At 48.2% G+C, this 24,118-nt stretch overlaps 1 protein-coding gene across 1 annotated transcript in view; it reads left to right on the forward strand.

The window, feature by feature from the left end:
- Positions 1–410: 410 nt before the first annotated feature.
- Positions 411–24,118, forward strand: part of LOC146796614 (interleukin-9 receptor-like) — a 113,300-nt gene continuing 89,592 nt past the window's right edge. Inside the window, exon 1 of the mRNA XM_085630219.1 lies at positions 411–538. The gene's annotated coding sequence lies outside the window, so the exon portion shown is untranslated. The remainder of the gene's footprint in view (positions 539–24,118) is intronic.

Raw genomic sequence — 24,118 nt, forward strand, 5'->3', positions numbered from 1 at the left:
AATATTTATGTACATACACTTGTTTGAAATAAAAAAGAAAATGCTGTCATGCCTCGCGGTATTTTAGTAACTTAGTGAAATAAAGTACTAAACATAACCTTTATTATCAATTCATTTTCATTGCTTGCCACATTTTTCTTCAGTCATCTTTATTCTTAGCTCATGAATTGTTTGAAATTGTTATTGCTTCAGTTCTTCAGAATTGATTTACAAGTAGATATTGTTTAGCCCCATTTCACAATTAGTCCCAAAAGTGGTTGAACAGGTTCCTGTTGTGTCAGCCTTAAGACACAGCCTCATTGGGTAGTGGTGTTATCTCTGTGTTATTATCTGATTTTGTAGAGCAAGACTTTTAAGAAGTGACTCACTTCAAATTCTCATTGAGAAAGCCAAATTCTTCAGAGGATTGGGTCTTCTGATTGCTGGGGGGCACACAAGTTGCAAAGATCAGCTCTCTTCAGCATCTACGCCATCTTCGCACAGCGCTCAAGCATGTACATATTTTAATCCAACATTAAGATAAATCTACAAGACTGAGGTGAGTGACAAATATTGAAAACAACTGATGAGCAGAAAGGCTGCTCGATCCATCAATAAGTGTGATTCAGTCTGAGGGGCTGATTCTGACGTTGGTGGAAATGGTTTGCAAAATGTCAAATGTGTCTTTAAGTGTCTCAACTCCATTTCGTAGTTTGGTTGTTCGTTTGACAGCCCATTTTGCTTATGTTTTTATTTAATTATTAGCATTTTGTATATTGCCTGCCAGACCTAATATAGTAGTAAAGCACTTTATAAAGGGGCAGATATATTTGCATAAGAAAACAGAGTGAACTTGGCAGGAGGTCCACAGTAGAGAGCAGAATTAAGGTCCATAGGGCCAGATGCATCAAAGGGTTTTGCCCATTCTGTGTCTATGGGAAAATGTGTTCATGCATATGGCCCTATATAGTCATCCAAATATTATGTTCTATGCAAGTTTGTAGAGAAGAGTATACTTAAACTACATCTTAAACCAAATGTGTGTGCAATAGAATGGATCGTGGGTGCTCTTGTAGAAGGGTGTGGCAGGAATGCTAAAATATGGTGCTGAAAAGTTAAGATTGAGTGAACGAGATGGTGCAGGCACAAGATAATCTTTCTACAAATTCAAATTTAGGTTAGGAACCAGTTGTAGTTATTGTTGAGCTCGGCCTATTCTACAGTGATTGGCTAATTGTTGTTTTTTCTCCCAGTTTTATAGTATTTATTTTTTAACATTTCCATCCGTATACATCCATATTTTTTTTGTATATCTTACATTTAATTTCAATTCTGAAAGAATAAAGTGGCAATACGTGTTTTTCCAAAATTTCTTTTATTGTCAGTAGTGCACTCACCCTGGAAAACTTGACATGTTGTAATACTGTGAGCAGTCTTTTATGTTGCAACAGCCGAGACATAAGAAATGTTAGCTTTATGCTGCACACATATGTGCACATTTACAGTTATTTAACCCCTTCAGTGCCCATGACGAGCTGGACTCGTCATGGGCTGCGGTGGCGCTGTGCCCATGACGAGTCCAGCTCGTCATGAACTCCGCCCGCTAATGGAAGGCGCGGCACTGGGCGGGGAAAGGGGCGGGCATGCAAGGGGTTAAAGAAATCCCTTCCCATTTTTACTTCAGAAGATAACAATCTGCACAGGTTGTGGCCTGACTGTCTTGACTGATAGCACTCAGAGTCAACTTAATAAAACTACCAATTTTTTTTTTTTTCCTGTTTTATAAATATTTATAGACAAAAAGTACAGGGCCTGGTTTATACTTTGATGTTATCTACTCTGTCCATCAGGGTGGAGGAGGACATCATGTTTGCCACCCTGACGGACAGACGACCGCAATATTAAGAGATCGACACTGGTCGAAACTTTTTGCCTAATAGTTTACTTTGGGAAAACAAATAACTAATGACTCCCATATCCAGGGAGTTTTTTACTTGGTTTTGGGATCATTATTTTTATTTTTCTGTTCGCCACTGCCATATTTTCTCGGGGGGGGGGGGGGGGGGGGGGGGGTGACAGACTGAAACAAGCATTGGCATAGCCAATAGGTCTCGCATTTGGGACCATATAAGTGTTTAACTAAATACCTATAAGGTCCCAAAAGTGAGACCTATTGGCTATGCAAACATCAAAGCGGCCGTTCGGCCCCGAAAGTGAAAGTAATCGCGGTAAAGCGCGGCGCGTGCCCCCGTGCACATGCACTGTAGCTCTAGGCTGGCCTGGTAGCACTTTTTGGAGCCCTCTCAATAAGTCTTGCCAGACCAGCGCATGCGCTGGGTCAGGCGAGACCTAAAAAGCGGCATCAGACGCCAGCCCTGAAGTAAGGTGGGTGGGGTGATGCCCTTACTCTGATGACCAGTACTCTGTTATGCTTCGGAGTAAGCATTCTGGCAATGGAGTCAATAGGGGCAGCACCGATGGAAATCTGGTGATCCTCCTGACTCAAAATAGGGTGGGATGACTAAGAGTTTGGTGAACAAGGCACTCCATCACATTTCTGCCTAGTACTCTGTCTGCAAAGCACTAAATCAAGCCTATAGTGTTCTGTCTTTATTTACATGTGAAAATCAATAAAAATGGGAGACCGGGAGACTTAATTATTATTAAATTTATTGTTACGGCATTCAGTAGGGTCATTCCTATGTTTCTACCAAGGAAATTTCCAGTCGTAATAAGAAGCAGTGATGGGAGAGTTGCTGAAAGTTTATTTTCATGTTTTGGTATCTCACTCATACGCTCAGACTTCTTGGCTTTTGTATTTCAGCCACTTAGGGCTTACGCTGCCCTTGCTATGCTCTATATCTTGAGATGTCGGACATGTTGTTTGTTGATAAATTTCAATAAAAAGATTTAAAGCATACATTTATGTTGTGTGTGTGCTTGCAGGTGACAGTGTTTATTTGACAGTGTATGTGTAAGTGTGAATGTGTGTGTATGTGAAACAGGTGTTTGTGTGTGAAAGTGAAGGTCAGATGGCATGCAATGTCACCCGTGCTACCCCTGGCATTTTGGTGGATTGGTGGATTGAAGTGCATGATCAAACCCCAGATTTTCTAGATAAAGGGTCTGCAACCCAGACTTACATGTGAACATTCCATTCTCTAGTTATATATGTTAGACACCAATTTGTGCACAGTTATTTTTCAAGAGTTAAATAATTACTGTGTAATACTGCGGTCTTGCAAATTCTACTACTCACACAGTAAACCAGCTTGGCGCTATATAAGAAATTTTTCTAGAAACAAGTGAATCTACTACAAATGGGACCCGATCACAAAAGTAGCGATAGTGACAAATCAGTATAAATCAAACTGCACACATTGAAAGAAATACCTCTCACTGTTATAGATCTTATACACAATTTATACATAGAATACATACTATACCGTACATAGTACCTTAAAGCGGACCACTGGTCCAGTGGGAGGCAAATGACGGCCGGCCAGCGAGGGCGAGGCATGAGCCCACCAGCGAGCATTGAACCAAGTGGGAAGCCCAATTCTGCTCAGTTTGTTTAATGTGAAGCCCAGAAATTTAGGTTTTATTAATCCCATAAACGAAGTAGGAGCTGCCCACACTGAGGCACGTCCATCACCGTCTAGCTAAGAAAGTGTCTTGGGCAGAGCACCAGAGTGAAAAAACACAAGGCGAGGAGACCATTTTCACTTGGACCTTGGGGACAGATTGTTCTTAAATCTAAAGACCATATATGCCAGAGTGGGACGTGTATCCATGTGAGCGGGCCAGAAAGTGAAGTGACAGAGGTATTTTATGTCTGCACCACCCATGACTCTGATATCTGTCTTAGCAGAATTCATTTTGAGCTGTTGCCCCCCTGCCTTCCCCACACCCACATGCATGTGTTGCAATTAGTCCTGCAATCTCCAGCTCCCCCCATGCTTGAGAAGGATGGCTCTCTAAGGGATAAGTGGAAAAGAGAGGAACATCAGGGTCACTTACTGTCAGATAGGGGAAACAAGGGCACAGCGTGGCATCGGCTGGTGTGTGCAGCACTGGAATATCATTATGGGCTTTGACTACCATATGGGTATAATTAGGGCACTCTACAGCATTGCCTGGCATATAGGAAAAGACAAGAGGTACATTGAGAGCATTGACTGACATACAGTGGCTACCCGGAAGGTACAATAGCGCTCACTAGCAATTGTAGCATATATAACACTGGGTAGTTATAGTTAGGTCAGCGTTTCCATAGGAAATGCGTTTTTTGTGTTGCTAACAACTTTGGCACCGTTTGACGAACCATCACAAATCTTTCCAAAAAAGTGGGGGTTGTTTGTCTAGTTTGTGCATGGAAAGTTGCTTGGAGATCCATCAAGCAGGAAGTGAGAAAAAGCTGGTCCCAAAATGCAAACTCCCCATGCATTTTCAACAGTCTTCTCAAAGAAGCACTACCGCAAAAACTGCGAAACAGAATTACACCAAGGAAGCTAGAACTTGGTCCCCCAATTGTGATTTTTGTATTTGGTGTAAATCCATTCAACGTTTTTGAGAAATAAAGGTTAAAAAATATTTGTAAATATGGATGGTTGGGTTCGAGGAATTCTCGCAAGAGTACCTCAAACCCACTTAAAAAAAATAGAGCATTTTGATTGGCCCAGGGAGATTATTTTTCCTCTGGGCCACTTCGCTCACACAGAAGCGAGCATTCTGATTAGCTGCCAGAAACATGAGAAAAATGTTGCTGGCAGCCAGTACAGAACTGGGGGACGTAGTCCCCTGCCCTGAAGTAACAAAAACAAATAATATATAGGGTAGGGATACCATGCCCCCTTAGGCCTGGTGGGGGGCTGGAGGGGGCCAGTGAGAGCTCCCTGGAGCCACAATTTAAAAGAAATGTCAATTCATGTTAAGATCCTGCTGTAGTCCAGCAGGAGCATGAAAATAATACCCAAAATGGCAGCCCACCATTGTATATTAAATATATGAGAAGCGGGAATCAGTAGGGAAACTTCCCCAGCCCATTTAGAGCCCTGGGGACCCTTCCGCCAGGGCCAGGTATATTTAATTAAGGTGAGGGTGTCATGCGGCCCCCTCCCCAAGCCTGTGAAGGCCTCAGGGACCCCATCCCCTGGGGCCGATTTGTTTTTTAATGGGAGGGGGCCATGCAGAACCCCTCCCTGAGCTAACTTAGGCCCTGGGGACCTCATTTCCTGGGCCAAAATGTAAAAAAAGGCAAAGTGGCAAAACGGCCCCCCTCTTCAAGCCTTTAAAAGGTCCTGGGGACCCCATGCTCCAGGGCCATAACATAAATTAAAAGGGAGGAAGGTCATGCAGCCACCCCTTCCTGAGCCCTTAATGGCCCCAGAGACCCCCTCACCGGAGCTGGCCCACATGCTATGTCCCAGGGAGCCCACCCTTGGGACACAGTAGTTTCCCTGCACACACTACCGCATCCAGGGAGCATGCGTTTGCTCCCATCTGGTGGAATGATTTTTAAATCTCCTGCCAAATGGGAGCAAACACTATGGGCCTGATTACAACCTTGAAGGTGTGGCAGCATGCCACCATGCCAGCGCCCCTCTCCCACATGGCCAAAGCCGCCCGTTGACCACCCGCTGGATTACGAGTTAAAATCCAGCAGGCAGACCTGCTTTGGCAGTCCCACGATGGTGCCTTTGTAAGGCTCACTGCAGAGGTTTACAAAGGCACCGCTGTGGGACCACCAAAGCGTGTTCCTGCATGGCATGGATTGTGAAGTCCATGCCATGCAAGAGCTGGGGTCCATGCATACAGGGGGGCACAATTTGCACCCACCTGCATGTACCCCATGGCCCAAAGGCAATATATAGGGCCCCCCTTAGTTTCCTCACCGCCACACTTTTCATGGCGGGCTCACCACCATGAAAACCATGTAGGTGAAGAAACTCATAATATGCTTGGTGGTGCCCCAATGGCACCACCAGCATATTACGGCCTCAGACTGCTGTGCCGCTGCTGAGGGATCCCAATCCAGTGGAGGTCCAACCGTCAAAGTCGTAATACGGTGGTGGGACAGCCTGTACCACACCTACGCAGTAGGTTTGGCGGTCCATTAGTCTGGCAAACTCATAATTAGGCCCTAAGGGGGCACGTGCATCAAGGTAATTATTTGTGATTACCAAATTTTAAGATTCGCTATTTGGTCTGCCTTAGCAGAATTCATTTTGAGCTGTTGCCCCCCTGCCTTCCCCACACCCACATGCATGTGTTGCAATTAGTCCTGCAATCTCCAGCTCCCCCCATGCTTGAGAAGGATGGCTCTCTAAGGGATAAGTGGAAAAGAGAGGAACATCAGGGTCACTTACTGTCAGATAGGGGAAACAAGGGCACAGCGTGGCATCGGCTGGTGTGTGCAGCACTGGAATATCATTATGGGCTTTGACTACCATATGGGTATAATTAGGGCACTCTACAGCATTGCCTGGCATATAGGAAAAGACAAGAGGTACATTGAGAGCATTGACTGACATACAGTGGCTACCCGGAAGGTACAATAGCGCTCACTAGCAATTGTAGCATATATAACACTGGGTAGTTATAGTTAGGTCAGCGTTTCCATAGGAAATGCGTTTTTTGTGTTGCTAACAACTTTGGCACCGTTTGACGAACCATCACAAATCTTTCCAAAAAAGTGGGGGTTGTTTGTCTAGTTTGTGCATGGAAAGTTGCTTGGAGATCCATCAAGCAGGAAGTGAGAAAAAGCTGGTCCCAAAATGCAAACTCCCCATGCATTTTCCACAGTCTTCTCAAAGAAGCACTACCGCAAAAACTGCGAAACAGAATTACACCAAGGAAGCTAGAACTTGGTCCCCCAATTGTGATTTTTGTATTTGGTGTAAATCCATTCAACGTTTTTGAGAAATAAAGGTTAAAAAATATTTGTAAATATGGATGGTTGGGTTCGAGGAATTCTCGCAAGAGTACCTCAAACCCACTTAAAAAAAATAGAGCATTTTGATTGGCCCAGGGAGATTATTTTTCCTCTGGGCCACTTCGCTCACACAGAAGCGAGCATTCTGATTAGCTGCCAGAAACATGAGAAAAATGTTGCTGGCAGCCAGTACAGAACTGGGGGACGTAGTCCCCTGCCCTGAAGTAACAAAAACAAATAATATATAGGGTAGGGATACCATGCCCCCTTAGGCCTGGTGGGGGGCTGGAGGGGGCCAGTGAGAGCTCCCTGGAGCCACAATTTAAAAGAAATGTCAATTCATGTTAAGATCCTGCTGTAGTCCAGCAGGAGCATGAAAATAATACCCAAAATGGCAGCCCACCATTGTATATTAAATATATGAGAAGCGGGAATCAGTAGGGAAACTTCCCCAGCCCATTTAGAGCCCTGGGGACCCTTCCGCCAGGGCCAGGTATATTTAATTAAGGTGAGGGTGTCATGCGGCCCCCTCCCCAAGCCTGTGAAGGCCTCAGGGACCCCATCCCCTGGGGCCGATTTGTTTTTTAATGGGAGGGGGCCATGCAGAACCCCTCCCTGAGCTAACTTAGGCCCTGGGGACCTCATTTCCTGGGCCAAAATGTAAAAAAAGGCAAAGTGGCAAAACGGCCCCCCTCTTCAAGCCTTTAAAAGGTCCTGGGGACCCCATGCTCCAGGGCCATAACATAAATTAAAAGGGAGGAAGGTCATGCAGCCACCCCTTCCTGAGCCCTTAATGGCCCCAGAGACCCCCTCACCGGAGCTGGCCCACATGCTATGTCCCAGGGAGCCCACCCTTGGGACACAGTAGTTTCCCTGCACACACTACCGCATCCAGGGAGCATGCGTTTGCTCCCATCTGGTGGAATGATTTTTAAATCTCCTGCCAAATGGGAGCAAACACTATGGGCCTGATTACAACCTTGAAGGTGTGGCAGCATGCCACCATGCCAGCGCCCCTCTCCCACATGGCCAAAGCCGCCCGTTGACCACCCGCTGGATTACGAGTTAAAATCCAGCAGGCAGACCTGCTTTGGCAGTCCCACGATGGTGCCTTTGTAAGGCTCACTGCAGAGGTTTACAAAGGCACCGCTGTGGGACCACCAAAGCGTGTTCCTGCATGGCATGGATTGTGAAGTCCATGCCATGCAAGAGCTGGGGTCCATGCATACAGGGGGGCACAATTTGCACCCACCTGCATGTACCCCATGGCCCAAAGGCAATATATAGGGCCCCCCCTTAGTTTCCTCACCGCCACACTTTTCATGGCGGGCTCACCACCATGAAAACCATGTAGGTGAAGAAACTCATAATATGCTTGGTGGTGCCCCAATGGCACCACCAGCATATTACGGCCTCAGACTGCTGTGCCGCTGCTGAGGGATCCCAATCCAGTGGAGGTCCAACCGTCAAAGTCGTAATACGGTGGTGGGACAGCCTGTACCACACCTACGCAGTAGGTTTGGCGGTCCATTAGTCTGGCAAACTCATAATTAGGCCCTAAGGGGGCACGTGCATCAAGGTAATTATTTGTGATTACCAAATTTTAAGATTCGCTATTTGGTATTCGCAAATGCCTATGCATGAAGGCTTTGCAATTAATCTTGCAAATTCTTAACATTCCCTAATAGCGAATCGCAAATTTCCCATAGGAATGAATAGGAATGCATTCACAGTTTGCGAATACCAAATTGGTAATCGCAATTTGCGAATGCAAACCCAAGGGTGCCTGGGGGGGCCTAAGGCCCCCCTGAGGCACCCCCAAAAAAGGTAAGTATGCACATGTGTAGCACACACATGTGTTTGCGCTACATAGCGCATTGAAAAAATGCTTTTTTTTTTGCATTTTCCAATGCATGCACAAATTACCATCGACTTGAAGTTGATGGTAATTAGCGTTTCCTAAATGCACAATCGCATTTAGGAAATGCTACATGCATCTCAAATAGGAAATCGCAAATTGTGATTCACTAAGTGCATTTGCAATTTAGGTAAGTGCAAAAAATTGCGATTACCTATTTTACGACTGCAAAAAGGTACATGCATCGAAAAAGGCATTTTTCCAGTCGCCCATTAATGGGCCGATTCGCAGAATCAGCCCGTTTGCGACTGGTAAAATGCTTGATGCATGTGCTCCTAAGTCTTCTCCCAGAAGGCGGGAGATTTAAAAATGCTCCCACCGGCTAGGAGCAGACTTGTGTTATGTTTCCCTGTCCGTACACTTGCGGCCAGGGAATCATAACACATGTTCCTCCCACCCTGAAGGAGCATGCAATAAGCAGCTGCTCCCCCTGGGTGGGAGCAATGCCAGCTCCGACACCACGCGGGGAGCCTGCTGGGGCCGCGAGGGCCCTGGGACTCCGCCCACAACCCCAAACGTGTTGGTTGGTGGATCCTCCGGGTGGGTACCGCGGCACCCACCTATTACAAACAGAAGCTCCAGGAGACGGGATTTCCGGGGCCTATGAAGGCTGAGGATGGGGACCGCACAAATTCTGAAGAAGAAAAATACTTCACTATGTTTAAAGGAATGAAGTGCATCATTGTAATATGGAATTACCAGAGAGACATGCTAGCCTCCCACTATTTTTTCTGCTCTGGTGAGGGTATGTTATGGTCATACTTTCCCCAATACCTCATAATGGGAAAGCTCTGGGAGCGGCAGCAGCAAATGGACTTGGTAATACTGCAAAACTCATTACTAGACAGATTAAGCAAAAATATATTTTCTGTGTAAGCATTTAAAAAGATTTAGGAAATCAAACAACAACGAGGTTTATATGAAATACCAAGCATTGGCAAAGCCAATACGTTTCTCCTATGCAAGACCCATTGGCGTTGTCAATGGTTTTTAAAGATTTTGCACAGCAGTGCGGGCTGCTTTACAACATGGCGCAAAGCACATAAAAATAAAGCGCTTTTACGCGGCCAGCATTGGTGCAAGATAATTGGTTTTGCTAATGTTTTCAAAGATGTTGCACAGCAGCTCATTGGTTGCGGGCAGCTTTAACTGTGTAATAGTGCTTTGTTTTTATTTACTTTCAGACATGTTGCACAGTAATCCATGTCACTGTGCAATATGCCTTAAAACAGTATGGGAGGTTAGGGGTGGCAAGTAACCCTCTCCTCTGCTCTGGGGAGAGGGTGTGGTGCTGCCTACTTGGGTCCCTGGTTCGAGTCTCGGCGTCGGCTCAAAAATCTGTCATTCTGGGCAAATCACTTAATCTCCCCCTGCCTGAAAAACACACTTAATGTGTTTGCGCCCACTTTGCTTATGTTAATGCTTTGCATGGACATTTACCATGGATATAAAACCTCTAGCTCATACTAAGTGCTAATGCTAAGATAGGAGCAAATACTGTTTGCTCTCTTTTCAACCCTACTGCCTGCGTCTATATGGCCCTAGAACCCATGGCATTGCAGCAGAAAACAGCGCAGGGTGAGGGGCTTGGCATGGTGGCAAGCAACTCTCACCTCTGGGTAGAGGATGTGGCGTCAAAGCCAGAGCAGCAAACTGGAGACCCAGGTTCGAGTCTCGGCATTCTCTCAAAATCCTATAATTCCTGGCAAATGACTTTATCTCCTTCTAGGTGAAATAAAAATGAATGTGTCCTTGTGTAAAATAACTGGTGCTCTCGTAATGCGCTCTAATATCTTCTGGTTGAGGAAGGACAGTGGGAAACAAAGGTGGTGGGGTGAGTGGATTAAAGAGAAGGACTGCACGGGCGTGCTAAAAAGAAAAAAGAGCAGCTGAAGGAGCCTGTGGCCAGTGGAAGGACTGGCCACAAGGAGCAGTATTTGGTCCATGCTCCACAGCAGGAATGAAGCCTGAAGCCCAGTAGGAAGCCAGAGGCGAAGGGGAGGTGCCGACCAATCAGAAGCAAGATAAGAACAGTAGCCTGTGAGCCAACCAATACTAAGTAAGGGTAGCTAATGGGCTGGCTCTAAGCCCCTTTTAAGATTTTTTTTTCTTCACAAGAGATTTCCCAAACACAGGGAAAGTGCTGTACAGGGGAAACCTAAAAAAGAGGAAAGGACACATTTGAAGTGATTCTCTTTTCAATATGCAAATAGTACATATTTATTTTTAAATATTGCACAATCGTAACTTGTGGTGTCAGAGATCTGCATATATTTGAATAAGATGCTTCACGGTGATTGCGAGCCTCTCAAACTATCAGCGTGTCTGGGGCCTTTGAATCTGCATGTGTAAGCATGTCTGAGCTGGGTGTCCACACCTCTGCCTTTCATTCTGCAGTTAGCACAGGACCCCTTTCTGGCTTCGCAGGCAAAGAGGAACCTGGCAATTTGTACTTACATTACCCACTTACATTCACTTCCCATGGATGAAACTGCAAAGTGGGTAAAATAAATGGAAAAAGGCAGAAAAGGATGCTCTGGTGTTACTAAGCTCCTGTACACTCCCAGACCATTTTAGATGGAAAACATGTCATAGTCTGCTGGTCAAAAGAAAAAAGCAATTCCCTCTTCCATGAAAAGATTCTCAGCATTTTCTGTCTTTGATTGTTGTTGCTAATGCTTCTGTTACTAAGCTAACCAAATAAAATAGTGGGCTAGCCTAGTGCACCTGTTGCCAAGACCTTTCAGAAATATATATTTCTTACAAGTTCAAGTCTTGTTAGTCATGCTAAGCATTTTGGGCGCAAATTTTCTAACATTTGACGCGTGGGTGGAAGCTATTAAACAGAAGTAGATCCAGGATTTTCTGACATGACTGAACACTCAGGATCACTACCTCAAATTTACCAGCAATATAAGTAAGTCGACATTGCCGTTCCTTGACATCACAATCTTTGCTGATGGCTCCCAACATTTTATTCAATTCAACCATTGCAACAGTAAGGACGCGAATAAGTGCAGCTACTTTAAGTCTGAGGCCCAAATGGGGCAGTATTTGTAGACCACTGTAAGAACTGGGGTCACCAATTCCGACACGGTAGCTTGGCGCGAGGTAGGAAGGCACCCGAAGGCAATGTGTAAAGCACTAGTGCAGCACTCACCCACACGGACCCAGCCATGCGCACACAATGAAGGACACCACATAGGTAGTTTGGTAAAAACAAGTTTCTTTATCTAAGATGAGACATAGTGCATAAATTCATTTCGGGATAAACAAAGGCAATTTTAGGATAACCATCAATTCATTCAAGTAATTTCATCTAGTCCAGACCGCTACATACAGCAGTGCCTTGGGGCCGACAATTAATTCACACCCGTAAATGGGTCATTGAAATGCAGGACAACATAATATTAATTACGGCAAAACAGTTGTAAATGCAGGTAAGAGCATTAAGACACGAATAACACATTAAAACATTCCCTTGGGGGGAGCTAATCAAGGCATTAGACATTACAGGACATCCATACAGGCGATAACACGGTTGAGCCCCTTCAGCAAGGGTGACGCTTTGGGCGGAGGGGCTCAACTCCTGCGGCAGTCCCTGTGCAGGGGGGCAGACTCTGGGCAGTTGTGAAGCACCCTGATCCCCCCCTCAATCTGTAGGCACTGCAGGCAGAGTCTTAGGCAGGTTGGGCAGCCCCCTCCCTCGACAATGGTCGCTTGTGGCAGGGGTAACGGGGCGTGGACCCAGCCCCAGCTTCTTCCGCACTCACCAGTCAATCCGGTAGGCCTGGGGGGCAGTTCCAGAGCACACCGGCGCTAGCGAGCACCTCACGCCCCTAACCCCAGACGGCCCGCTCCTCTCCTCATTCGGGTCTCGCCTGGGGGGGGCAGAGCACTCTTCCGGCCGGCAGAGACCTCCTCGGGGCTCCGGCCCCGCCATGCCGGTTCTCGAAGGGTTCCGGGCTCCCGGGTGCCAATCAGGTTACCGCTGAGTGGGGGCACGGCCGATGACACCACCGGCGCTCTGGTTGCTGGGCAACGCGCGCCCGCACGGCCCGGGCCTAGTGCGGCCTTCTGTAGTACCGCGGCGGCCCTTGCCAGGCTATGGGGGCCGCAGCGGTGACGGGAGAGCTCGTCCTCACTCTCAGGGGTGCCGGGTGACGTCAGATCGGGGATTCACTCCTTAAGCGGCGCTAGCGCCGCGGCGGTGATCGTGCAGCCCCACAGTGAGTGTTTGCAGGTGCCCGGTGCAGCGGCAGTGATCGTGGCAGTCCGCGCTCGATTCCTCGGCGCCGAGGGCACGCGCGCTAGCTCAGCGCTCTCCAGGGGCCCGACACCGGATCACAGGTACCCGGGGCAGCGGCGGTGCCTTGAGGGCACACAGCACCTAGCAGACTCAGCGCCCAGTGCACAGTGCTTTACCTGCAGATTGTAGAAGGCCCACAGCGGCAGTCCAGGTCAGCGCTTTTCTGAAGGGGGAAGGTAGATGGTAGGCTCCCCTGGCAGGCTTATTGGGGGGAGAAAGGGTGTTGAGTTGGCAGGTATCAGAGGCAGGGTGGGTCCCTGCAGCACACTGGAGATGGTCCCCTGGGTTGCCCCCTCACCAGGCAAGATCAGCAGGCAGGCAGAGTCCCTCATCTAACTTGGGTAGAGCAGGGCCTAGACTCAGTCAGTCCCAGTAGTGTAGGCTTCTCCCCTGGGCCCAACCGCCTATGCTCCGGCAGAGGTTCCCCCAGGTCCAGTGGTGCCCCAACTGACTAGTCAGGTTTCCCTCCGTTCCTCTTATACCCCCGGGTCAGGTGACCCTCCTGCAAAGGCGGCAAAGCATGATCCCTCCCAGGGCTGGAAGGTTCCAGGAGCTTCCACATAATAGTCTATGGGACAAAAAGGCGGGATGGAAAAAGATACTGTATCAGACTGTCCCAGACTGCTCCTAACCACTAGTGTGTATATGCAATGGCCACTCCGCAGTAGCAGGGGCCTGTGGCAGCCATGTTGTTAGGAGAGAGCACCTGCACCTCAGCACTGTTAAGCAGTGGTAAGGCGCCCAGAGACCTAGGGCCAACAAAAAGATGGCAGAAAAAAAGGAGGCAACAAGGGCAAAAAAAACGGGTAGACCACCCTAGGGCTGACAGGTCCAACATGCGTCCCCCCCAGCTGAAAGTGGGGAGAGCTACCCAGCCTCTAGGGAGTTCTCTTCACTAAGGCGGAAGAACCGGGAGAGACCGTCAGCGTTGGCATGGCGTGGTCTACTCCGGGTCGATGTTCCACCCGAAAGTCCATCCCCTGGAGGGAAATGGACCACCTCAACAATTTGGGGTTTTCGCCTCTCATTTGCATCAGCCAGCGAAGGGGTCGGTCTGAATAAGGAAGTGAGAGCCAAAAAGATATGGCCTCAGCTTCTTCAGGGCCCAAACCACGGCGAAAGCTTCGTGTTCTATGGTACTCAACCGCTGTTCCCGGGGGAGTAGTCTTCGGGAAATAAAGGCCACTGGCTGGTCTTGGCCTTCCTCATTCAATTGAGAGAGCACAGCTCCAATGCCATGCTCAGAGGCGTCTGTCTGCACGATGAATTCCTTATTAAAATCTGGAGTCCGAAGCACCGGAGCGGTGCACAACGCATGCTTCAGGGTCTCAAAGGCCTCTTGGCAGGCAGCCGTCCATATGACTCTACGGGGTTGCTTTTTAGATGTCAACTCAGTCAGAGGGGCCACGATAGTTCCGTACCCCTTAACAAACCGGCGGTAGTAACCCGTGAGGCCGAGGAAAGGCCGGACCTCCGTTTGGGTTTTGGGGGGCTCCCAGGTCAAGATGGTCTCAATTGTAGCCTGGAGGGGTTGCACCTTACCCCCGCCCACCAGGTGTCCCAGGTAGACAATAGATCCCTGTCCAATCTGGCACTTGCTAGCCTTGATGGTTAGGCCAGCCCGTTGTAGAGCCTGTAGCACCTCCTGGAGGTGCTCCAGATTGTCCTCCCAGCTGCTGCTGAAGACAGCTATGTCGTCCAGGTAGGCAGCTGAGAAGGCCTCGAGGCCAGAAAGCACCTGGTTGACCAACCGCTGGAAAGTGGCCGGAGCATTCTTGAGCCCGAAGGGCATCACCCGAAATTGAAAGTGGCCCTCGGGGGTGGAGAATGCAGTCTTCTCCTTTGCTCCATCGGCCATGGCAATCTGCCAGTATCCGGGCGTTAGATCGATGGTACTTAGATACCGAGCTGCTCCCAGCCGGTCAATCAGCTCATCCGCCCTAGGGATCGGGTGAGCATCCGTCTTGGTCACAGAGTTCAAGCCACGGTAGTCCACACAGAATCGAAGGTCCGGCGTGGTGCCCAGTGGGGCTGCTTTCGGCACCAACACCACCGGACTAGCCCAAGGGCTGCTGGAGGGCTCAATCACCCCCAGCTCCAACATCTTGGCCACCTCACCCTGGATGCTGGACTTGACCTTGTCGGACAGCCGGTAAGACTTGGTTTTTACGGGCGGGCTGTCCCCTGTGTCCACGTCATGGGTACACAGATGCGTGATCCCAGGAGTGAGGGAGAACAACGAAGCATACTGCTCCAAGACCTGGCGGCAGTCCCTCTGTTTCTCAGGGGTCAAGGATTGGGAGAGGACCACCCCCTCCACCGATCCATCCTTCTCTTGGGTCGCCAGAAGGTCCGGAAGAGGCTCACTCTCTTCCTCTTCGCTCCCATCCATCACCATGAGGAGAGCAAGCTCCGATCTCTCGTGGTGCGGCTTCAGGCGGTTGATGTGGGAACACCCTATGGGGCTGTCGGGGGGTCTTGAGGTCAACGACGTAAGTGGTCTGGCCTCTCTTCTCCACGATGTCGTACGGCCCAGTCCACCGGTCCTGGAGGGCACTAAGCTCTCCGGGCTCCATGACCCACACCTTCTGTCCAACATCCAACTCCACCATCCGAGCGTTGCGGTCATACCACTCCTTCATGTTGGCTTGACTAGCCTCCAGGTTGTCCGAGGCTTCCTTCCACAGCTTGGCCATCTGGTTGCGGAATGCCAGCATGTAGCTGACCACGTCCCGGGGAAGCTTCGTAGAAGTCTTCTCCCACCCCTCCTTAACAAGACTGAGGGGCCCCCTAACGGGGTGGCCTTAGAGCAGCTCAAAGGGGCTGAACCCGACTCCCTTCTGCGGCACCTCTCGATAGGAAAATAGCAGACAGGGTAGGAGGACATCCCACTTCCGTCGCAAGTCCTCCGGCAGACTCCGGATCATCCCCTTCAGAGTCTTGTTAAAGCGCTCTACGAGCCCGTTAGTCTGGGGGTGGTAAGGAGTGGAGAACCTGTAGGTCACTCCACACTCCTTCCACATGGCCTGCATGTAGGCCGACATGAAATTAGTGCCCCTATCTGACACCACGACCTTGAGGAATCCCACACGGGTAAAAATCCCCATCAAGGCCCGCGCCACCGCAGGTGCAGTGATGGTCCTCAGATGAATCGCCTCCGGGTACCGGGTGGCGTGGTCCACTAACACCAAGATGAACCGGTGTCCCGAAGACGTTGCTGGGTCCATCGGCCCGACAGTGTCAATGCCTACCCGCTCAAAAGGGGTACCAACAACTGGGAGCAGTTCCAGAGGGACCTTCAACTTGGTCCCAGTCTTGCCAATCGCCTGGCAAGTCTTACAGGTCTTGCAAAAGGTGTCAGAGGCAACTCGCATTCTGGGCCAGTAAAAATGTGGGACCAACCTAGCAAAGGTTTTGTCCTGGCCCAGGTGTCCTGCTAGTGGTATCTCATGTGCTAACTCTAGCAGAAAGGCCCGGTAGCATTGGGGGACCACTAAGGCCCTAGATGACCCATGCACCGGAGCCTTAGGCTCACTGTAGAGGAGGCCATCCTCCCAGTAAATATGGTAATTGCCGGTCTCTTGGTTCGTTGCTTGGGCTTTGGCCTGTCGCCGCATACCTTCAAGCGTGGGGCACTCCTTCTGTGCCCGACAAAATTCCTCCCGGGTAGGGCCTCCTTCCACCTGCCACTCTGCAGGGGTCGGCAAGTCCCCCACGGGAACCACATCCACCTCCGCGGACTCAGGGGTCACCTCCGCGGGCTCCCCATCCATCTCGCAGGGTGCGTCTTCCACAACGTCCTCCTGACCAGCATTGGGCTGGGCCATTGTTCCAGGCTCCAACCCGGGTTGAGTTCCTTGCCGGGCAGCCATGGACTTCGTGACCACGCAGGTCCATCCTGGTAACCCCAGCATCTCAGCATGAGCGTTGAACTCCACCTCCTTCTAGGCGGTATGTTCCAAATCGTTTCTGAGCAGACAATCCACTGGCATGGCAGGGCTGCCGGCAACTCTCAACTGACCTGAGACTCCTCCCCACTCAAAAGGGAACTTGGGCCACGGGGTAATGACTCAGGCTGTTATCAGCCATTACCACCGGGTGGAATACTTCAGGAATCACCTGCTCCGGGGACACCAGCTGACGTCTTACCATCGTCATGCTGGCACCCGTGTCCCTCAGAGCCTCCACCTCCTCCCGTTAACCGATACCCTCTGCCGGTACTTGGCAGTGTTCGAGGGCAACTGTGTCACTGGGAACATCTCTCTATCCCCCAGTGAAACCAGGGTCACACCGGTCCACTCACCCCCTCATCTAGGGACAACTCCTCCCCCAGCGCTACACTAGCCACCCCGGGGCTCTTACCTCGGGGTGGCTAGTGTAGGGACAGTTTGCGGCACTGGGTATCCCCCTGGTAGTGCCCAACCTCCCCACATTCGTAACACCAGACAGTTCTGGGCTGCTGACTCTTGTCAGGGTAAGTGGGTTTCGGTGATCCAGATTGAGGTGGGGAACCTACCCCCTTCCCTTGAGGTCTATTTTGGGGGCCCTTGAATAACTCTTTCTTTTTATCCCCCCTCTCTCTTCTGGAGTGTGCCCTGTCCGCCTTTCGGGGTGTTTCCCCCGGGTCCCTTGTGGGACACCCGGGTGCTAACCCAGGTATCTGCCTCTTCCGCAAGCTTCAGAGGGTCGGTCAGCTTGCGGTCCACCAGGTGTTGGCGTAGCTCTGGAAAACATTTATCGAGGAGGTGCTCTCTTAAAAACAGATTGTACAGTCCCTCGTAGTCGCTCACTTCGCTGCCACACACCCAACCCTCTAAGGCCTTACGTGCATAATCACAAAAATTCACCCAGTTCTGTGTGGGAAGCTTATGGCTGTTGCGGAACCCTTGGCGATATTTCTCCGGGGTGAGACCAAACTTCCTCAGCAGGACCTCCTTCATGACAGGGTAATTGGTTCGATCCTCTCTGTGTAAGCCCAAGAGCGTGTCCCTCGCCACGGAAGGCATGTACCGGTACAGACTACCCCCCCAGTAACTCTTGGGCTACCAAGGACACCTCATACGCCGCCAGCCACTTATCTACGTCATCCCCAACACTAAAACTGGCCACCACCTCCCTCGGTAGATGGATCTTAGGCTCTCGTGGAACCTCAGTGGGTACGCTGCCACCATTCCTGTTGCCTTGCGCCCCTAGCTGCAATGCTTTCAACTCCAACTCCTTCAGGCTGAGCTCATGCGCAAGCTTCCTTTCCTCCATGGCTAGCCTCTTCTCCTCTCTCTCCTTCTCCATCCTAGCAAGCTCCAACCTCAACTGCCTCTCCTCCCTCCTGTCCTCATACTCTCCACCGACACACTCCCTGCTGACACACTACTGCCTGCCCTGGTACGTCTCCCTGGCAACACATTGTCACTGAAAAAAACACTAGGTTAGGGGGTCTAAGGGAATTTTAGAGACCAGCGCGGATCAATCCCCAAATCACTTACTCTGTATCAACAAAAGGATCCGCGGGTCTACCACGGTCTAACTAGAACACAAAGACAACAAAACAGCATATTCAGACATGAAAGAGTCCTTCTATAGAGGACCAAGTCCCATCACCCACCGAAGTGGCATGCTTCATCATCTGGGACCTCCCTTAACCACACCTGGTGCAGTTAAAGAGCTACGACTCCTTTATTTACTATAAAAAGGAGGAGCTCATGGATGTTTTTGATGTAACACGGAGGGTAACAATCTCCTAATGAACAAGGCTGCCAATCGTGTGGTGAAGCTAAGTGCAGTGTGTGAAATGAGGAATGAGATTTAAAATTGATTACCAATAGAAAAATATTTTTATTCAATATCTAGTGGTATCAAAAATAAAACGCAGGAGTTGGAGGAAAACGTGTGCACAAACATTATAGGAACACGTCCTCAGTGGTCTACATGTTTCATCCAACTTGTGTCACAATATGACAGTGGCTTTCGTCAGGACCGAGTGTTGACACTACTGCAAAAATTAAAAATGTGAAAAACACAACAACAAAGGAACGATACAACCTACACAGGTACCTGCTTATCTTGTGATATGCGGCACCGTAGGGATGTACATTTATCACCTGTTGAAAAAAGAGAAGTTTTAACAGGAGAAACATGATTAGAATATGCTGGTTGAAGTCAAAAGTATTCAATGACTGAAGACAAATGTGCCAATAATGAACATTCGTCATGAAGAGATCAGAATGACCTTCTTACCCGTAATCAATCGGGGATGCGTCCTACACTCCTGGTAACAACTCAGGGCGTGAGGCAACGCTCTACAAAAACATAAATAAAAAGAACAACCAAATACCATAGAGAAACAGAAATTGGTTTGTTCGCTAGAAAAAGGACATAAACAAGTTTAATTAAAAGAATAAACATATAGTTGGTCGATTGACTAAGGGGAACATGTATACATCTAGAGCCTCGGAATAGAGTACAATACAGTTCAATCGGTTCGCAGCTGGAGAACCGCTTCCTTTCACAGGTATTAACATGAGTGCTCTTCTAATAAAAAGATAATTGTGCTTATTTTACTTAGAGCGAGAGGACCAGGTCCATTCACCTCTCTAAAGACGCTGTAACTAAAGTGTCAAATAAGCCCAAGTAAAAAGCGGTGGTTGCCATGTTGCTCAAACACTGGTATCTGTAAACAAACAGACATGCCCTGCAAGCAGAGCGCCGTGTCACCATGGCCACATGAGTCCCAGCACCATTTATTTAAACAGGTACGGCACTCTCAGAAATACAACGTGACAGACTGAAAAAGCCCAAGCTCAGAAGCATGCTTACCTGTCCGTCGTTACCCCGGACCTTCTTCCTAGTTGTTTCCGAGTGGTAACCGAATCAGAGTAAGCATGCCGAATTTATACACTCGTAGTTTTAGCCACAGCACACGAAGCGTGAACTCCACATAGCCCTCATCACATGACAGTGGTGATCATACGTCATACGCGTCAAGGAACGTGAGCGCGGGTAGGTATGCTGGGTATAGTAGTTTAGAAACTCTTCCTCCCCTCGGGTTGCAGTAAAATGCGTACTGTTTATAAATTACATATCGTACGCACCAAACCACAGAATACAAATAAAAATATATCCGGGATTTTCTGGTCAGGGCCAATGAATTGTGAGTTACAGATTCAACTGCAGAAATAAGTTTTGCCGAAATGCAAACGGAACCATCGAACTATCGTAATGGCTCTATTCCTTGTTATTGCCGGCCAAGTGATAGTAGATTCGTAGAATAGATTCCAGTGTGCAACTGCATAAACTTGGATTTTTAAACAAGTGGCATCAACACAGGCCACCCCCTCGTAGTATACCATTACAAGACCCCATTCTAATTAATGACAAGTATAGTCTCCTACAGACTATGACGTCAGATGCCATAAAAGAGCGCAAAATATAATAGCATCAAAACATAGGTCGAGAACAAGCCTCAAAATTAAAATGAGTGGGCAAGGAAGAGAAGGGAAAATTTAGATAAAACAATGGCTTTGTACCAACTAATCCAAGCCATTACAGCATTAGCAAAAGTACAGAGTCATTGATCCCAGATTACTGTAAGGACCAGAAGGGAAATGTACCACAACTATATTAAAGTAGGTTCCAGGGAATAGCCTCGTTCAACCCCACCTCATGACTTCTCAACTTAAACACCCAACGCTGTTCTTTTTTTAACAGAAACTTGGAAATGTCAGTAACATGTGTTGGGATGAAAGGTTGTTCAAGAATTGTCCAACTTATATCGTCAGGTCTATGTTTCAGTTCCAAATAATGATTGGTCAAACGAGTGGCCTGTCGTTGACATCTAATGGTGCTTTTATGTTCCATTATCCTCAATTTGACCTTCATGGTAGTCATCCCCACATATCTCTTGTTACAGGGGCAGGTGATTAAATAAATCACCTTCTCACTAATACAGTTAGTGTGTTTCAACTGTCTCCAGGGTCTGCTTGACCCGATGTCAATCTCTGTGGTATGTTGTGCGTGAACACATACAACGCAGTTACCACACGCATAGTGACCCTGGACAGGTGGCAAGTTCCATAAGGTGTTGGTAGTTGGAACAGCCATGCTCCTAGGGCGCGTATGGACCAATGTGTCACGCAAATTAACGTTTCTCTTAAATGAAAACAATGGAGGTGGAAGATGTGCCTGTCCTGCATTTAAAATTCGCCAGTGTTTGCGTATTATTTTCTATATTCGGTTAGATTCAGTACTGAACGTTTGCACACATGTCAGTCTATCCAAAGGGGCTTTTGGAACAGATGGTTCAAATAACGCTTCTCGATTGTTGTTGCCAGCTCGCTTGTACGATTGTCGTATAAGCTTGGAGGGATACTGTCGAACCTTTAAATTTCGAGACAGGGCATCAGCATGTTCTTTAAAACTATCCATGGTTGAGCAATTACACCTCAGTCTAAGGTATTTCCCAAATGGTAGACCTGTCCTGAGTGATTTGGGGTGAAAACTCTCGTATGACAAAAGGGAATTTCTTGCCATCGGTTTAGTGTATAGTTCACTGCCCAAACCATTCTCAATTGGGAAAAAGCGGAGATCCAGAAATGGAAGGCTGAGCTTACTCGCTTCCATGGTGAAATTGAGGAAGTCGTTTTGATTATTCAGCCACACATGGAAGGCCTCTAAGGTGACGAAATCGCCTCGCCAAATGGCGAAAATATCGTCGATGTAACGTTTCCATTCGACGATACAACTGCGAAAGGGATTATTATCGTTCAGAACGGAGCGTTGTTCGAACAGATGGACATACAAATTGGCCAGGCTGAGGGCGAAAACACTGCCCATCGAAGTACCGGATATTTGAAGATAAACTTGGTTTTCGTACTTGAAGAAGTTTTCAGTCATAGCAGGCCTGGCACAGTCCATAATGAATCCTACTGGCGAGCTCAACCCGGTTGGGTTGGCTTCCAGCAACCCTCTGATGGCTTCCAGGGTCTCTGTCTGGGGAATGCAAGTATAAAGGGACTCCACGTCAAAACTGACGAGGAAGTCCGTGGTGGTATTAAAATCCAAACTAGGAAGCAGCTGTAAAACATCCTTAGTGTCCTGAAGGTACGTCGGCATAGTTTTGACTAGAGGCCTGAGAAAAAGGTGGACAATGGTTCAAGAAGTGATCCCAGGCCAGATATAATAGGCCTCCCTGGAGGGGGACGTTGTGCCTTGTGTACCTTTGGTAACACATAAAAGTAGGGAATCACCGGATGTTCAGTCACCAAAAAATCTGCTTCATGTGCTGAAATCCAACCTTCCAATTTCGCCTCATTGACCAACTACTATACCCAGCATACCTACACGCGCTCACGTTCCTTGACGCGTATGACGTATGAGCAACACTGTCATGTGATGAGGGCTATGTGGAGTTCATGCTTGGTGTGCTGTGGCTTAAACTACGAGTGTATAAATTCGGCATGCTTACTCTGATCCGGTTACCACTCGGAAACAACTAGGAAGAAGGTCCGGGGTAACGACGGACAGGTAAGCATGCTTCTGAGCTTTGGCTTTTTCAGTCTGTCACGTTGTATTCTGAGAGTGCCGTACCTGTTTAAATAAATGGTGCTGGGACTCATGTGGCCATGGTGACACGGCGCTCTGCTTGCAGGGCATGTCTGTTTGTTTACCGATACCAGTGTTTGAGCAACGGGGCAACCACCGCTTTTTACTTGGGCTTATTTGACACTTTAGTTACAGCGTCTTTAGAGAGGTGAATGGACCTGGTCCTCTCGCTCTAAGTAAAATAAGCACAATTATCTTTTTATTAGAAGAGCACTCATGTTAATACCTGTCAAAGGAAGCGGTTCTCCAGCTGCGAACCGATTGAACTGTATTGTACTCTATTCCGAGGCTCTAGATGTATACATGTTCCCCTTAGTCAATCGACCAACTATATGTTTATTCTTTTAATTTAACTTGTTTATGTCCTTTTTCTAGCGAACAAACCAATTTCTGTTTCTCTATGGTATTTGGTTGTTCTTTTTATTTATGTTTTTGTAGAGCGTTGCCTCACGCCCTGAGTTGTTACCAGGAGTGTAGGACGCATCCCCGATTGATTACGGGTAAGAAGGTCATTCTGATCTCTTCATGACGAATGTTCATTATTGGCACATTTGTCTTCAGTCATTGAATACTTTTGACTTCAACCAGCATATTCTAATCATGTTTCTCCTGTTAAAACTTCTCTTTTTTCAACAGGTGATAAATGTACATCCCTACGGTGCCGTATATCACAAGATAAGCAGGTACCTGTGTAGGTTGTATCGTTCCTTTTTTGTTGTGTTTTTCACATTTTTATTTTTTGTAGTAGTGTCAACACTCGGTCCTGACGAAAGCCACTGTCATATTGTTTAGACACAAGTTGGCTGAAACATGTAGACCACTGAGGACGTGTTCCTATAATGTTTGTGCACACGTTTTCCTCCAACTCCTGCGTTTTATTTTTGATACCACTAGATATTGAATAAAAATATTTTTCTATTGGTAATCAATTTTAAATCACATTTCTCATTTCACACACTGCACTTAGCTTCACCACACGATTGGCAGCCTTGTTCATTAGGAGATTGTTACCCTCCGTGTTACATCAAAAACATCCATGAGCTCCTCCTTTTTATAGTAAATAAAGGAGTTTTAGCTCTTTAACTGCACCAGGTGTGGTTAAGGGAGGTCCCAGATGATGAAGCATGCCACTTCGGTGGGTGATGGGACTTGGTCCTCTATAGAAGGACTCTTTCATGTCTGAATATGCTGTTTTGTTGTCTTTGTGTTCTAGTTAGACCGTGGTAGACCCGCGGATCCTTTTGTTGATACAGAACACATTGTCACTAACATCCACCTGCAGTAGGTCCAACTCTCCTGGACTGCCCGGTTCTCCCCGAGAACCCGGCTCCCCCGGAGCTCCCGGCCCCCCCTGCCCCTCATCCCCTCTCCCTCCCGGGTG

The sequence above is a fragment of the Triturus cristatus genome, chromosome 10 (genome assembly GCF_964204655.1).
Source record: "Triturus cristatus chromosome 10, aTriCri1.1, whole genome shotgun sequence".
Classification (NCBI taxonomy): domain Eukaryota; kingdom Metazoa; phylum Chordata; class Amphibia; order Caudata; family Salamandridae; genus Triturus; species Triturus cristatus.